Genomic DNA, 18228 nt, shown 5'->3' on the forward strand with positions numbered 1-18228 from the left:
TCTGTTGGGCCCACCTTGAATGTATGTCGTTTATCCACACCGTCCATCCATTCTTCGAGCTCATTTTACGGGTTTATCCCAAAATTGAAGCATATCCAGAGCTCGAGTGGACCATACCACAGGAAACAGTAGGGATAATGATATCCACCGTTGAAACAATTCTAGGGCCCACAGTGATGTTTATTTGTAATCCAACCTGTTCATAAGATCACACAGACATGGATGAAGGATAAAAACAAATATCAGCTTGATCCAAAATTTCTGTGGCCCCCAAGAATCTTTCAATGGTAGACGTTCAATTCACACTGTTTCCTGTGGTGTGTTCCACTTGAGCTTTGGATATGCTTCTTTTTAGGGCGCATGCCATAAAATTATCTGGTAAAATGGATGGACGGAGTGGATAAAATAGATAAATCACTGTAGGCCCCACAGAGTTTACTCAGTACGCTAGCAATCCACTTGGGGCTTGATAGGTCCTAGATCCAATCAGAGGGTTGAAATATTACATCTGAGAGTTTTTCAGGCAGCCCACATTTACGGGGATCCTTATCGAATATATGGTTTGGGTCATTGAAAAACATCCCAAATCCAACGGCTGTGATCCCGGTATATCTTATTGCAATACGAGGGAATGTATCCCAGGGAAGCACTGTTTTATATACTGATATTTGAATCTACAAGTTTTTTGAAATGCCAAGGTCTCCCGTCTAACCAGTTGGACTTAGCTACAGTCCACCTGTTGGATAAATCCCAACCATTGATGCGCATGTGACATCCAACCCGTTCAATAGGTTTGCCCCACCATCAGGATCATATTTTGTAAAATTCAGCCATATTGAATTTCCGAGTGAACCACATCTATTTACCAATGACTAGGCTTTGTTTTCTACGGTGCGGCTCACCCGATGAGTAGATCGGGTTGATTTCTGTACCAGGCGATCCTCATGGTGGGCCCAACCTATTTGAAGGGTTGGATGGCAAATGCACTTAAAAGGTTGGAATTTACCCGCTGGGTGGATCGTACTTGTGGTACAACTGGTTGGACTTAACCTTCTTGAAATGAGAAATAATAGCAATGCTGTCCATCAGGTTTACACAGGGAATTTGTACAAACCATCTGTACCTAGACCAATCGTCCAGTCGGTGGGTCCCAGCTCAAAGCCATGCCAATGGGGCTGTCAGCGGTCCAGATTGGCCCATCGGACTTTTGTTGAAACATTTATAGGGGCCACCATGATGTTTTTTTAGATCCAACATATTTACAAGTTAGCATAGAGATAGATGAAGTGAATATATATATATATATATATCAGCTTGATCGGAAACTTCTGTGGCCCCTAAGAAGTTTTGAACAGTGGATGTCACTGTCCCCACTGTTTTCTATGGTGGGGTCCACTTGAACTTTAGATCTATCTCATTCTTTCTCTCATGACATAAAACGATCTCTCCAAATGGATGGACGGTATGGATACAACACATGCATCATGGTGGGGTCCACAGAGCTTGTTGACGTCACTTCAGTAGGACCTTGTCAGTATCTAATCCGCGCCCCTCAAACTGTGCCTAATCATCATAGCGTCAGAGGCTTGTGCTGGGCTCAGGCCGAGGTTTTACTCCGCAGGCTGGGCTACCACAGATTCGGCTAATTCAGAGCCCCTCAAGTACCGGCCAATTAGAGCTGGGCACTGGATGACTCGGCTCGTCTAACTCGACTTGTTCGACAAATGGGTGAGTTGGTCTGAACCGAGTAGGCTTCACCCAATATGAACTCAAACTGAGTTGAGTTCGAGTTATCCAATAACTTGACCCGACTCGACCCGAAACTCGATCCAGACAAACTTGACTCGATCCGAAACTAACTCGACTCGGATTTGGCTGTATATATAATAAATTTTTTTAATTTTAAAGTACTCTAACCTTATATGCCACATCCGACCTTACCCTGACCCGATCCCAAACTCTCTTCCTCTCTTGTCCTTCTCTTCCAAGCCCGGCAATCACCCACTACTATCACCACCCTCCTCTCTCTCTCTCCTCTCTACTCCCTCCCATCCTCCTGTTCCAAACCTAGTGGCCACCCACTACCATCACCACCCTCCTCTCCCTTCCCTCTCCACTCCCTCCTTCCCTCATCTCTCGATTTGAATCGGTGCCAACTCGAACTGACTCGGTACATTTTATTGGGTCAGACTCGGTCTGGATTAGTCCACACCAAACCTGGATTCGGATTGGTTCAGGCATGCTAGACTCAGTACCAACTCGAGTCGAGTTCGGGCCAGGCATATCTCAAAACCGGATCGAGTTGAGTCAGAGCCCATCTTGAATTGACAAAATCCCAGTCATTCAGTCCAATAGACCCTCTTTGGATCACTGCTTGTAAGCTATGGCAGACGTGAGATGATACGTTAGGGCGAGTTGGACCAAAATACGGTAGGAGCCATCTCGATGTGGTGATGTTTCAATTTGGAATGTCCATCTAGTGGGCCCTACTTTCAATGGCAAAGGGTTCCAAGGTACATAGATTGGCTCATGAACTTTCTGACTGAACAGTGGCCTTAAAATAGACGGTGGTGAAGAAAAGAGTTAGTGGTCAACATCAAGTGCTAGGACAATGAAGAAAGGTGATGGACAAGATCGTCTGGCAAACATTAGCCATCCATAATGAAGCCCACTAGGTGGACGGTTCCGATTGGGTCATCTCCCCTGCCACTCTAACATATCATCTCATGAGACAACATCTGGAGATCCAGACCGTTGATGGGGCTGCCTGAAAATCTAAATTGGAAGACCCCAACCTTGACCTTGAATTTGGACAGTTTCTGTATACTTCTTTCCTAACCGTCTAATTATAGGCCATGGATTGAAAATGGACTGTTGGAAAAAAAAAAAAAAAAAAAGACAAGAAAAGTTAAAAAAAAATAAGCATTCTGTGTCCAATCTACACATTTGTCTCACCTGATTAGTGGTATCTTGATCTTTGGAGGTCATGCTTATAGTGGGCCCCACTTGATGGATGCTCCTGATTTCACAAGTGCCAACATTGTGCACGTGCTGTTCATCAGGTGTGGCTAGCTTTTGAAAATGAGTCGAGCCTGTGTGAATTCAGGCTCAGATTTTGAACTGATTAGGATGGACCATTCAGAGCTTTTATTTTGTTGAGCCTAGGCTCATTTCCCACCCGAGTTGGTCCACCTTGCCCAAAAATCACACTAGTCTTAGTCATTAGATGGGCAACAGTCTGATAAAAGTGGACAGATAGATGACGAGTGGTCCAGATTCAACGGACATGTGGCCCACCATTGAGCAGGCCACCATAAACTGTAACATAATTTGTGTGGCCCACTGTGATGTGTGCATGACATCCAATCCAGCCATCATGTGTATCCCCTCAGGTTCTCCTTCAACTTTGATATCAGCCCAATCATTCAGTTGATATTCAATATATGCTCAACTCAACCATTGATCTTTAATATCCAACCAATCGGACCATTGATCTTCAATATCTAACCAATGCACTGTCCACCTCTAATTTTAGTCAAACCAAATCATTCATCTTTGATATCTGTCCAATGTACTGTTGATCTTTAATATCAACTCAATTTGACCATTGATCTTCAATACCTGACCAATCACACCATTTATCTTCAATTTTGGCCCATCAGCTTATTCATCTTTTATATTGAACCGTTCATCTTTAGTAATGTTCAAACATGACCATTCATCTTCAATATTGTCCCTATTCGACCATTAATCTCAAATTTTAGCTCAACCAAACCGTTTATCTTTAATATCAGTCCAATTTAGGCCCAATCTTTCTTAAAATCAGTAGAACTTATTATACTAACTATCATGCCATGGATATGAAACTCAATTTACTAGGACCATTCATGATGAGGGGCCACCTTTCGTGGCCTACCTTGCACTTGAGAAAGGAAAAGAGAGAGAGGGAGAGATCCACAAAGAAAGTAGCAAAGAAGGCATATAGTTTTTTTTTTTTTGAAATGATAAAAATAAGTAGCGCTCACTTGAATCCTTTTGGAGCTTATAAATAATGAAGCTTAATCGGGTTCTCCTAAAGTAAGAAAATAATGCATTATACAAGTATAATATGCTGTAATTATGATCATAATAAGTAGCAAATGGCCTTCATCAAGAGAATATATTATGCCGTGATATATTATTTTTAGAGTATGTTTGAACGGGTGAAAACAAAATGAACCTGGATACTCTGTTTGTCACAAATAGAATTTTTTCTGTTTGTTGCAATGTAACCACATCATTGTATACTATATTTAATGTAGTAGAGCTGGCAATGTCAATGATGATGTGGACCATTGACAATGTAGAAAAATAAAAAAATTCTATTTGTGGCAAACAAAGGATCCAGACTCAAATAAAATATAAGGAAATAAAATATGGTTGATTATATAGGTGGATTTAAAGTTAATATAAGTATGAAAGGAAGGAAATAACTTGCATATGTTTGTTTTTTAAGAGAATTGTAAAGAAAAGTGTTTTTCCTTTTCAATTTTTAATGTTTGAATTGTAATTTTGTAAGAAAAATATCTTCTTCCTCTAATATTGACATTTAATATATCAGAATAAAAGAAAACTACTTTTAATTTCTACAAATTAACTTTTTGTGGAAAAAAAAGTTTTACTCCCCTATTAAGGAAATAAAATTGAATTTTCGTTTCTTTTGATGTTTTCCAAACTAAAGAAATGTTATACTAAAAGAAAAGTGAAACTAAAGAAATGTTATACTTAAAGAAAAAAACTACTTACTTTTCTTAATTTTCGTTCATTTTTCCTTAATTTAAGCATGCCCTTAGAAGTTATAAGTAGGTCCACGATAAACTATCTAAACTAGCTCTTAAAGGTCTAAATTCAATGAACAAATACTCAATAATCAAAGGTTAATATCATTTAATCAATCTAAAATTTGTAAGATAATAAATCTTTGTTAGTTCTGGTACTTTGGATAGTTTAAATTAATTGTGCCGTGGATACAACTCTTGAGTGCTTGCATATCAGCCATCCATTCTACCATCATATCAAATAACTAGTATTGATGTACATCTCTATTTAGGTACTTTTTAAAAAAAAAAAATTATTTTTACACACGCACACCTACCCCACACACTCACGCCGTAGTGGAATTTCACCACGTATGGGTATTCGAACCCTTGACCAGGTGTTGAAACTCCCAATAGTCTACCGCCGGAGCAAGAGTAAGGACCCATTTGGTTACTTAGTTATCGTCATATGATATACATGATTATATCAGTTGCGGGTTGATGTTTGATGATCTAAAGCCATTCATATGATGGGCTCCACTAGTGATGGAGGATGCTGTGGGTGCAACTTGAGTTAAGCTTAACCAAAACCTAATTGGCCCAACCTAAAATTTTGGTCGCGTCTGGTTGGGTTGGGTTGAGGTCATGATGGGCTTGGATTAGAAATCCTCAACTCGGCCATGGATTGGTTGTGATTTATCTTATATTACGTATATAGTATAACTTGTTATATCTAATGTACGTATAGTATCAGATATTGTTGAGCATGAAATCATGGTTCACAACCACCTTCCTCCACCTAGTATTTAACATCACATTGAACTTTATTAGATAGTCCCATAGAAAAATCGAAGGGTTCTGAAACTCGTTGCAGTCGTTCTTAGCCTTTATAATAATTGAGCTAGTAAAAAAACATTTTAAAGCCTTCGTGCATATTCATATCTATTTAAAAGTCTTTACTCTTGTCCAAGGATGTCTTAGCCTTTGCACTTGTTGTAGAGCATCTTCAGGCGCTTCTCATCAACTGAGAGAATGCCATATCATCATAACTACCTTTTTCATGGAAAATCAAGCCACTTATGGCTATTAGATACCATTTGTAGCCTAGTTAGTAAAAATTAAACACTTGAGACTTTAGGCACTAACATTCTTCCCCTTAATTAAGATGCGCTTCACTAGCATGAATACTCCTACTCACTTATGGGAGAAGATTCTCTCTGGTTGTAGACCTCCCTTGGGGGAAGGGCTCTACCTTATAAATAAGAGTGGATTCTCTCAAGAATCTAATACCATGTAAACAAGAGTGGAAGATAGATAAAATGATCCACACCAGACTTAAGAGTTTCATTGTTATTTGTACACATGTACAGGTAGATAAGGATGAGATGGTTACAACAAATATTTGTCTGACTTTGAAATTTAGACAATTTAAATTCAAATGACTATCTTTTTTTTCTTTGCAATTGTGATGATACATTAACATACCTGACAAAGATATGTATTTTATAATTTGTTCTTGAGGTAATTGGTGCTAAGACTTAGCTCTAAACCTACTCCACATCTCGACTTTTCTCACTTACATTAGGTTCAAAAGTCACATACATAGATGTCACTATAAAAACATCAACCATGTTATTAAGCATATACACTAAGTATTAGCCTATCTTACTTCATAGCAGACGCCAGCTCTATTTTGCTACTTGCGACATGTGCTAACCTATATATGCCTCAAACGGGTAGTCTCAGGCACTACTTGGCTATTAAGGCATCGATCAACATCTTCTTCTAATGGATGTGAATTCATATCTATGCATTACTAAGAGTCGTGACTTTGCTCAACCTTGGATCCTTGTTGCTATATGTTGTAGAGTAATTAGTTTACCTCATGTGGTGATACTTTCTTACAAAAATGCACTAGGGTTCTTTCAATAGTGCCATAGCATAATGCCTCTCACACAAAGTTGACGCGGTCTCCTTATAGCCTCGTTTACATGGTTCCAAACCATTGATCCGAGCTCACACCATAAACAAACACCTTTGCTAGTGTCACTCAATCAACAGACACTGTTGTCAACATTAAGCAACTAGTAAGAGCATTTGCAAGTGCTACACTACAAAAATTGTGTTCCATACATATTTTAATGTTATATTACAAAAGTAGCTTGTAAGAGCTTTTGCTAGTTTTATACAAGGTCAATGATACTTGTCATTATACCAACATTGGTTTAAACACCAACTCCAACCAAGATACTTGTCTATTAAAAAGTTTTACATTCATCCTACTCATTAAGAGATATGAATCGGCTCTTCAATTTTCCTCATACATGTTAGACTCATGAGAGTGTTTGAATGCAATTCCAGCCAAGACAATATTGCTAGAAATTATTTGATAGAGTTAAACAACTTAGCTCAATTAAAAGATCATATCAACATTTCTTATAGATACACAACACTTATACACTTTGTGGATGTATTAGCTATTGGGATTTGTGCTGCAGAATCATACAGATATGGATCTAAGATAGTAATCCAAGAGCACCAAGCAAACACCAGAGAACACAAATATTTAATATGGAAAACCCTTGCGGGAAAAAACCACAGCATAAAGCGATAGAATTTCACTATGAAAGAAGAGATTACAAAGATAGAGAACTACTCGGCTTGAGTAATCCTCAAACCTCACCTTTCTTACCCCTTGAAATTCTAGAGCCCCTTTTAGAAACCCTAGAACCCTTTTAGAAACCTTGGAATGCATTAGAATACTTTAGAATACCTCTCAGTCCCATATACAACCCTTTATATAGCTTTAGAAAGGAACAAAAATGAAATAGGAAACAAAATCCAAAAAAATCTGTATTTCCATAGAAAATCTGCGTAAACCTTTAATGACATCGAAAAATGACAAAATATGTTCAACGAGCAGGGGTGAAAATCCTGAAAATACTCGATGGCATCGAGTGGCTTCGATGTCATCAAGCCCTACAAAAACAGATTTACGACATCTGTTATCAACAATCTCCACCATGTCTTCAATCTTCAAACGTGTAGCTTCTAGTCCTCTTCTCTTATTTCTGCCTCGCATCATAGTTTCATCAACGCTTCTCGTGCACACTCAGTCCTTATTTTACGCCATCACCAAGCCCAGAGAAGTTGCACAAAACTTGAACTTCTCCGTAGGAACAACATTGGTGAGCATGTTTGCTGGATTCACGCTAGTGTGAATCTTCTCCAATCTTACGCCTCCTTCTTTAAGCACCTATCGGATAAAATGGTGATGAACATCAATGTGTTTAGTACGAGAGTGATAAATAAAATTTTTAGCCAAATTAATAGCGCTCTTGCTATCACAGTTAACTGGCACGGTCTTCTGCTCATGAAGTCTCAACTGATTTATCATGCTTCTTAATCAGACACATTCCTTAAACGCTTCCGTTACTGCCATATATTCTGCTTCTGTTGTGGAAAGAGTCACCACAGACTGAAGTTTCGACATCCAACTAATTGCTCCACCCGTTAGTACAAACGAGTATCCTGAAGTTGACTTTCTGGAATCGACACTGCCTACGTAGTTTGAATCTACATACCCTACCAACTTTGTCCCTGTCTTCTCAAAAGTTAAGACATAATCTTTCATACCTCGAATGTATCGAAGTAGTCATTTCACTGATTCTCAATATTGCTTGCCGGGGTTTGACATGTATCTGCTCACAACACCGATGTTCACACCCCAAGTATAGGGTTGTGATGTAGTAATAATCTCGATAAGACTGAGGTCGAATCCATAGGGATTGAACCTTGTACGTAATATGTAAGTAACTTGAACTAAAACTAGGTGAAGATGTATCTAAAATAGGGAAAAGGAAGAGAATAATTTTGAATTTAATTAACTAAAATTTGTGAAATTCAAAGGTGGGAAACTAGGGTTTCAGAGGATCCACTTGTAGAGATCAGGGAGATCTATGCTTGATTTAAGAACACAACTGGACTTGAGTCCCATCTTCATCCAGTTGGAAGATTAAATCACTAAAACTCAATCCGAACTTCCTTCGATCTAGTTTTCAAAGAGATGAAAGGTATGAGAATTAGAGTTTATTCCATCACAAAATCATGTCCATGAGACAAAGTAAACAACATAATTAAACTAATCAACAACCAATCAAGATAGACGTATGAATGTTAGGAAGGATTCCATCATCCAACCATGTCCAAGGGACAATGGTGAACAACAGGGCTTCCTAACTTCTTAATGAAAATAAGGGAAAGGAAATATTCAAAACTATCGCAGACTTATTGTAATTTAAGTCACAACAAATCATTAAAAATAAAAAGCATTTCTATTAATCAAACTAGAATCAATATCAATTCAAAAGCATGAATCCAAGACGTAAAAATCACCCCACCACACTACAAGCTTCACCTCTTAGCCCTAGTTAAGAGGTTTAGCCTGACCTGGGGAGGCTAGATCTCTCAAAAACACATAGAAAACACTAAGAAAAACTTAAAAAAAACTCTAGACTTCTCTCTCTCTCTCTCTCTCTCTCTCCAAACATCTCAGCACTGGATACCCCATCCACTTCTTTCTCTCTCCTTCTTATAGGCAGCAAAGTCGGTGGATGGTGAGGGGAGCTGGAGTCAGCTACTGTGTGTAGAGGCGATGGAGAATTACGCAGTCACTTGCGTTTACGCAGCAATGTGCGCAGCCGGTCCCTATTTCTGCAGCCAAGAAAACGGGAAAAACTTCCCCACTTTCCTTCCTTTCTTTTCAAAGAAATAACGTCCCCTAGGATGTTTCGGGGTGGCCTACATGATGGACAATCTAGATCGGCCATCCGATCAATGCCATGATCGTGCACCGACCGAAAATAATGGCCAGCATCCGGCACAAAAACAGGGCCTGTGTAAGGGCCTTTGCGTTGTGACATTGGTCGGGCCATGATCATCGACGGTTTGAGATATCCACATTATCCATTAGCTTCGTGACGAAATTTAAGCTGGAGAGGGCCGGTTTTGGATTGCTGCTGACGCGTCCCACTTAATTTTTCATTTTACCGTCCAACCTACGTTTTGACAGTTGAAATCTGATACATGCTGTCTCCTAAAATTCTATCACCTAGGCTTGGGTAAGACGGACCATGTGATTTTAATGGACGGTTCGGATCAGTTGTCTGGGCCAAGATGGAGGCCCACAGAGATCATCGGCAGGCTCTGTTTGAGCGTTCGCAATGCGAGAGATTAGGATCCACAGGTACTGTGGGCCAACGCTCGCTGACCGTCTGACTCGATTCAATGCACCGGGAGATTAGGTGCGCTGGATGCGCATTCACCCTCAGGTGGGTCCCATCGTGATGTTCGTGAGAAATCCGCTTCGTTCATCCGTTTTATCATCCCATTTAATGGGTTGAGATCGAAATTGAAGCATATCTAGATATCTGGTGGGCCCGAGTTTGATAATTTGTGGGCTGATATGACCATTGGACCAGTTCCACAGGAATCCAATGGCTGAATTTCGATGTGTACGGTTAATTTATGGTCCCCAGGCTAGATTTAAAGTTTCGAACTGAACAGATAATGAGAACCCTGTGATCTAGCATTCTGGACGACTTTCAGGCCTCTTTAGTGTGACACGTGATTTTCTTGAATCTCGACCGTTTAAAATCATCGATCTCGGTCCCTTGGAGTCCGTCGCTTGCCTTAGTGATTCCTGAGTGTCAAATCCATGCTTTTAGCATCCTTTTCACCCATGCTCGTGAATTCACCTTGCATCATAAACACAATTAAAATAAGGCGTTAAACAATATTATGTTCGTAAAAGTAGGTAATAATCGGGGTCTAATATGCAATATTCAACCCTCAACAACGTGATCCTCAGCTATTATTCTGTCTCGTAAAGACCATGACATACATTAAACTACCAACCGCATTCGAATAAGGCACATGAGACATAACTACTTTTCCTCATTTGATTTAGAACGTTGTTCGAGGAAATCTTGAAGTGAGCCGCATGGAAAATGCTCAGCTTTGCCTGGTCTATCCCATACTTGATCAATACCTTTTCAAGATATTCTTCCTATGATAACCAAAGTCTGCTCATCTGTCTCTATGAATATCTTTGCCGAAAACCTTTGCAGCCCCCGGATCTTTCGTCTCGAATGTCTCGATAAATGAGTCTTCGTATGTTGATCTGGCGATCAACATATCATCAACATACAATACTAGGATGATGAATTTTTCATCATTCAGTGTCTTATAATAGATACAATAATCGTATTGACTCCGAGTAAATTTCTAACTCAACATGAAAGAATCAAATTTCCTATACCACTGCCTAGACGACTGTTTTAGGCCGTACAGCAACCTCATTAACCTGCAAACCTTTTTCTCTGCCCCTCTAACTTCATAACCCTCTGGTTGCTTCATGTAGATCTGCTCTTCTAACTCCCCGTGTAGGAAAGCAGTCTTGAAATCCATCTGTTCCAGCTCAAGATTGTATTGGGCAACTAATGCCAATACGAATCTGATGGATACTTGCTTGACCATAAGCGCGAATATCTCTGTGAAGTCAATTCATTTTCTCTGAGCATACCCCTTCGCTACCAATCTTGCTTTGTATCTATCCTGTTTTCTTTTTATTAACCACTTGCATCTGATCGCTTTTCAGCCCATTGGAAGCTCCATCATCTCCCATGTGTGATTTTTGTGCAACGAGTCAATCTCATCATCCATAATCACCTTCCACTTTTCTGCATCAGGCTCATCAAGAGCCTCCTGAATAGTTAACGAGTCTCCTTCATCTATAATGAGGGCATATGTGATATTAGAGTTATCCCTGTATATTGCCAATAACCTGTGATCACGCGGTGGGTTCCTTCTCACAAGTGGTTGCTCCACTGCTCTCGTACCTTTGTCTGCATATCTGTTTCTGCCTGAGTATCATTAGCATCAATTTGGATATCTACAATCAATATTTTTTGTTCCTCTTTATCATTCTTGAGGAATAGGGAGCTTTTATCAAATTTGACGTAACGGCTAGTGATAACCTTCGTGTGACCTTGTCGAATAACCTGTAAACTTTCACACCAACACTACAGCCAACAAAAATATACTTTTTCGCTCTATGGTTTAACATATCTCTCTCAACTGACGCTACATGAGAGAGCTTTGGATCTGACTCATTCTTTTTCTCATGGCCTAAAATGATATCTTCAAATGGATGGACGGTGTGGATACAACACATACATCATGGTGGGCCCTTCAGAACTTGGTGACGTCACTTCATATCCCTGTTAATAATAAGTATATTTCTCAAATTTTACTTTTTCAGTTATTCTCTGTCTTTTCAATGAATTGGTTGTGTTTTCATACATGACTATAATATATTTATAAATATCATGCATTCAATTTTAATATAGTTGCATTAGTTCAGTTAAACATCGCATGGCTTAGGACCCTATACAAAGGAAACTTATTATGTGTATATTTTTTTGAGATGTTATGATTTAAAAGTGTGTATGAAGGGGTTTTTTAACAATCCCCAAAGTTTCATTAAAAAATTCAACCATTTTCCCAATGTTTCCCTATGTTTCCCAAAAAGTGTGATAAACTATGCGATACAAACGATATATCCCGTGCGATAACCGATACGTTTCTGTATCTCAAGGGTGCGATACATTGTGCGATTCCGATATTTCGAACACTGTCTATAGGTACTGAACCTTGTACGTAATCTGAAAGTAACTTGAACTAGAACTAGAATAAGATGTAATCTAAATCAGGTGAATATAAGTGAAGAATGGTGAAATAGTAATCTAAAACTTGTGAAATTCAAATGTAGGAAACTAGGGATTTAGAGGATCCACTTGTAGAGATAAGGGAGATCTACGCTTGAGTCATGAACTCAACTAGACTTCGAGTCCCATCTTCATCAAGTTGGAAGATTATGTTAATAAAACTCAATCTGAACTTCTTTCGATCTAGTTTTCAAAGAGATGAAAGGTATGAGAATTAGAGTTGATTCCATCACATAATCATACCCATGAGACAAAGTAAACAACATAATTAAACCGATCAACAACCAATCAGATAGATGTATGAATGTTAGGAAGGATTCCATCATCCAACCATGTCCAAGAGGCAATGGTGAACAACAAGGCTTCCTAACTTCATAATCAAAATAAGGGAAATGAAATACTCAAAACTATCGCAGACTTATTATAATTTCAGTCACAACAAATCATTAAAAACTAGAGGTATTCTTATTAATCAAACCAGAATCAATATCAATTCAAAAGCATGAATCCAAACCGTAGAATTAGTCCCATCACGCCACAAGCTTCACCTCTTAGCCCTACTTAAGAGGTTTAGCCTGACCTGGGGAGGCTAGATCTCTCAAAAACACATAGAAAACACTAAGAAAAACTTAAAAAAAACTCTAGACTTCTCTCTCTCTCTCTCTCTCTCTCTCTCTCTCTCTCTCCAAACATCTCAGCCGTGGATACCCCATCCACTTCTTTCTCTCTCGTTCTTATAGGCAGCAAAGTCGGTGGATGGTGAGGAGAGCTGGAGTCGGCTGCTGCGTGTAGAGGTGGTGGAGAATTACGCAGCCACTTGCGTTTATGCAGCAACGTGCGCAGCTGGTCCCTGTTTCTGCAGCCAAGAAAATGGGAAAATCTTCCCCACTTTCCTTCCTTTCTTTCCAAAGAAATAACGTTCCCTAGGACGTTTCAGGGTGGCCTACATGATGGACAATCTAGATCGGCCATCCGATCAATGCCATGATCGTGCACCGACCGAAAATAATGGCCAGCATCCGGCACAAAAACAGGGCCTGTGTAAGGGCCTTTGCGTTGTGACATTGGTCGGGCCATGATCATCGACGGTTTGAGATATCCACATTATCCATTAGCTTCGTGACGAAATTTAAGCTGGAGAGGGCCGGTTTTGGATTGCTGCTGACGCGTCCCACTTAATTTTTCATTTTACCGTCCAACCTACGTTTTGACAGTTGAAATCTGATACATGCTGTCTCCTAAAATTCTATCACCTAGGCTTGGGTAAGACGGACCATGTGATTTTAATGGACGGTTCGGATCAGTTGTCTGGGCCAAGATGGAGGCCCACAGAGATCATCGGCAGGCTCTGTTTGAGCGTTCGCAATGCGAGAGATTAGGATCCACAGGTACTGTGGGCCAACGCTCGCTGACCGTCTGACTCGATTCAATGCACCGGGAGATTAGGTGCGCTGGATGCGCATTCACCCTCAGGTGGGTCCCATCGTGATGTTCGTGAGAAATCCGCTTCGTTCATCCGTTTTATCATCCCATTTAATGGGTTGAGATCGAAATTGAAGCATATCTAGATATCTGGTGGGCCCGAGTTTGATAATTTGTGGGCTGATATGACCATTGGACCAGTTCCACAGGAATCCAATGGCTGAATTTCGATGTGTACGGTTAATTTATGGTCCCCAGGCTAGATTTAAAGTTTCGAACTGAACAGATAATGAGAACCCTGTGATCTAGCATTCTGGACGACTTTCAGGCCTCTTTAGTGTGACACGTGATTTTCTTGAATCTCGACCGTTTAAAATCATCGATCTCGGTCCCTTGGAGTCCGTCCCTTGCCTTAGTGATTCCTGAGCGTTAAATCCATGCTTTTAGCATCCTTTTCAGTCCATGCTCGTGAATTCACCTTGAATCACAAACACAATTAAAATAAGGCGTTAATCAGTATTATGTTCGTAAAAGCAGGTAATAACTGGGGTCTAATATGTAATATTCGACCCTCAACAACTAACTGCTTGGGAAATATCTAGTCTCGTACAGACCATGACATACATTAAACTACCAATTGCATTCGAATAAGGCACATGAGATATAACCTACTTTTCCTCATTTGATTTAGGACATTGTTCTGAGAAAAGCTTGAAGTGAGCCGCGTGGGGAACGCTCATCAGCTTTGCCTGGTCTATCCCATACTTGATCAATACCTTTTCAAGATATTCTGCCTATGGTAACCAAAGCCTGCTCCTCTTCCTGTCTCTATAAATATCTATGCCGAAAATCCTCTTTGCAGCCCCCAGATCTTTCGTCTCGAATATCCTTGATAAATGAGTCTTCAGTATGTTGATTTCAGACATATAATGACTGGCGATCAACATACAATACTAGGATGATGATGATGAATCTGTCATCACTCAGTGTCTCGTAATAGACACAATGACTGTATTCACTCTGAGTAAATTTCTGACTCAACATGAAAGAATCAAATTTTTTATACCACTGCCTAGATGACTGTTTCAGGTTGTACAACGACCTCGTTAACCTGCAAACCTTTTTCTCTACCCCTTTAACTTCGTAATCCTCTGGTTGCTTCATGTAGATCTGCTCTTCTAACTCCCCGTGCAAGAATGTAGTCTTGACATCCATTTGTTCTAGCTCGAGATCGTATTGTGCAACCAGCGCCAACACGAATCTGATAGACACCTGCTTAACTATCAACGTGAATATCCCCATGAAGTCGATTTCTTCTCTCTAAGTGTAACACTTCACTACCAACCTTACTTTGTATCTATTCTGTTTCATTTTAAATAACCACTTGCATTCGATCACTTTTCGGCCAACTTGAAGCTCCACCAGCTCCTATGTGTAATTTTTGTGCAATGAATTCATCTCATCGTCCATAGCCACCTTTAACTTTTTTGCATCAGGCTCATGAAGAGCCTCCTGAATAGTAGACGGGTCCTCCTCATTTGTAATAAGGGCATATGCAATAGTAGAGTCATCCCTATATCTTGCTGGTAACCTGCGATCACATGGTGGGTTTCTTCTCATAGGTGGCTGCTTCACCTGATCCTATACCTCTGTCTGACATCTGTCTCTGCCTGAGTATCATCTGTGTTAATCTGGACATCTACAATCAACCTTTCAGGTTTCTCTTGCTCATGCTGATCATTCTTACGGAATAAGGAGCTTTCATCGAATTTGACATCACAGCTAGTGATGACCTTGCATGTGACCTTGTCGAATAACCTGTAACCTTTTACACCAATCCATAGCCAACAAAGATGTACTTATTGGCTCTATGGTCTAGTTTATCTCTCTTAACTGACGGTACATGAGAGTAAACCTCGCAACTAAATATGCGCAAATCTGAGTAGGCTAGCTTATGACCACTCCATACTTTCTCTAGAATTTTACATTCAATTGCTATAGATGAGGATCGATTCACCAGGTAGCAAGCCATATTAACGGCCTTAGTTCATAAGTCCTTGCCCACCGTAGCATCACTTAACATGCATCGGGCCATCTCCAAGAGAGTCTAATTCATCCGTTCAGCCACACCGTTTTGTTCGGGCGTGTGGCACACTGTGTTGTGCCTAATAATCCATTCATCCTTGCAATATTCATTAAACTCATTGGAAGTACATTCTCCACCATTGTCAGTTCTTAAAACCTTTATTTTTTGCCCTGATTGATTTTCCACCATTACCTTCCATTATTTGAATATGGTGAAAACTTCAGATTTACGTTTCATAAAGTAAACTCAAACTTTCATGGAGTAGTCGTCAATGAATGAAACAAACCATAACGACCCCCCAATGGAAACATCTGACGATGACCCCCATACGTCAGAGTGCACATAATCAAACACTCCGTTACATACATGTTTTTCAAATTTAAAAGATAATTTAATTGTTTACCATATATACAATGCTTGTATATATGTAAATCAAAATTCTTAAAAACTGGAATTAAATATCGGTCAGACAGTATCTTCACGCCTCGCTCGCTCATGTGGCCCAGACAAGCATACAACATATGTGCAGATGTGGAATCTGCAACATTCGCTACTGCTCCACCCTTTGAAGTGCTTCCGATCAACCTGTAAAGGTGTCTTTAAAGTAACAAAAGGGGCACTCGTGGTTACTTTAAGGACACCATTGACGCCGGTGAACTTGCACCCTATAGTCTCGAGTGCATCGAGAGAAATCAGACTTTTCTTCATATTAGGAACATGCCTGAAATCAGTCAAGGTACGCTCCATCCCATTAAACATCTTCATGCTCACCATACTAATAGCCACAACATTACAGGCATTGTTATTGCCCATAAAAACCTGTCCACTATCCCATTCTCTGTAATTGGTGAACCAACTCCGATGAAGAGTCATGTGATATGACACTCCTATGTCGAGGATCCACTCATCTCCATGATTGTCGTGCAAGTGTTCGATCATGGACATAGACAGTACATCACCACCACTTGCCTCTTCATCAGATGTGACAACATTGGCATTCTTGGAAGAAGCCGCTAAATTTTCTTTCTTCACTTTAGGATTGGTACAATCCTTCCTCATGTGTCCAGATATCCCACAGTTCTAGCACTTTAGTTTTCCTTTGCCCCTGCCCCTGGATTTGGATCTAGATCTTGAAGATCATATACCTCGCTTAGAATTCTTACCTCCCATAATCAGTGCATCAAAAGATATTCCATGTCACCGTTTAACTTTCTCATGGCCTTCCCTTGAAGGGCTAAGATAATGGTGTCGATGCTCAGAGGTTTATTTAAGGTACACATTGCGTCCTTGAATGACTCATACGATGCTGGAAGAGAATTCAGCAATATATATGCTTGTTCCTCATCTTTAATCACTTTCTCTGTATCCAGCAATTTGCAAACCAATTTATTAAAGTTGCTGATGTGGGTCTCCAAATCTCCACCTTCTGCCATCTTGAAGTTATAGCACTGTCGCTTCAAGTGTAAGCGATTTTCAGAGAATTTTTTTGCATAGATATCCTCTAACTTCGCTCATAAACTAGCAGCAGTTTTCTCCCTCAAAACATTATAAAGAACCTCATCCGTGAGACATAAATGGATTGAGGATAAGGCCTTCTTATCAAGGGTATTTCATTCATCATTAGTCATAGTAGACTTTTTCGGCTCAAGAGCACCATCCTCACCTTGCTTGGTTAAGGAACTGATCATCTTAATCTTCCATAACTCAAAGTTATTTTTGTCTGAGTACTTCTTAATATCATACCTAGTACTTTCCATTATTGCTAATCTTGCAGATTCAGATCTGTGTCCCAACGATATCTCTGATATCACTTGTTGGGATTTCTACTGCGGAATCACACAGATATGGATCTAGGATAGCAATCCAAGAGTACTAAGCAAACACAAGAGAACACAAAGGTTTGACGTGGAAAACTCTTGCGGAAAAAAACCATGGCACAAAGTGACAGAATTCTACTATGAAAGAAGAGATTACAAAGATAGAGAACTTACACGGCTTGAGCAATCCTCAAACCTCACCTTTCTCACCCCTTGAAACCTTAAAGCCTCCTTTTAGAAACCCTAAAACCCTTTTAAAAACTTTAGAATGCTTTAGAATACCTGCTAGTCCCGTATACAACCCTTTATATAGCTTTAAA

Source organism: Magnolia sinica, chromosome 16 (assembly GCF_029962835.1).
Source record: "Magnolia sinica isolate HGM2019 chromosome 16, MsV1, whole genome shotgun sequence".
NCBI lineage: Eukaryota > Viridiplantae > Streptophyta > Magnoliopsida > Magnoliales > Magnoliaceae > Magnolia > Magnolia sinica.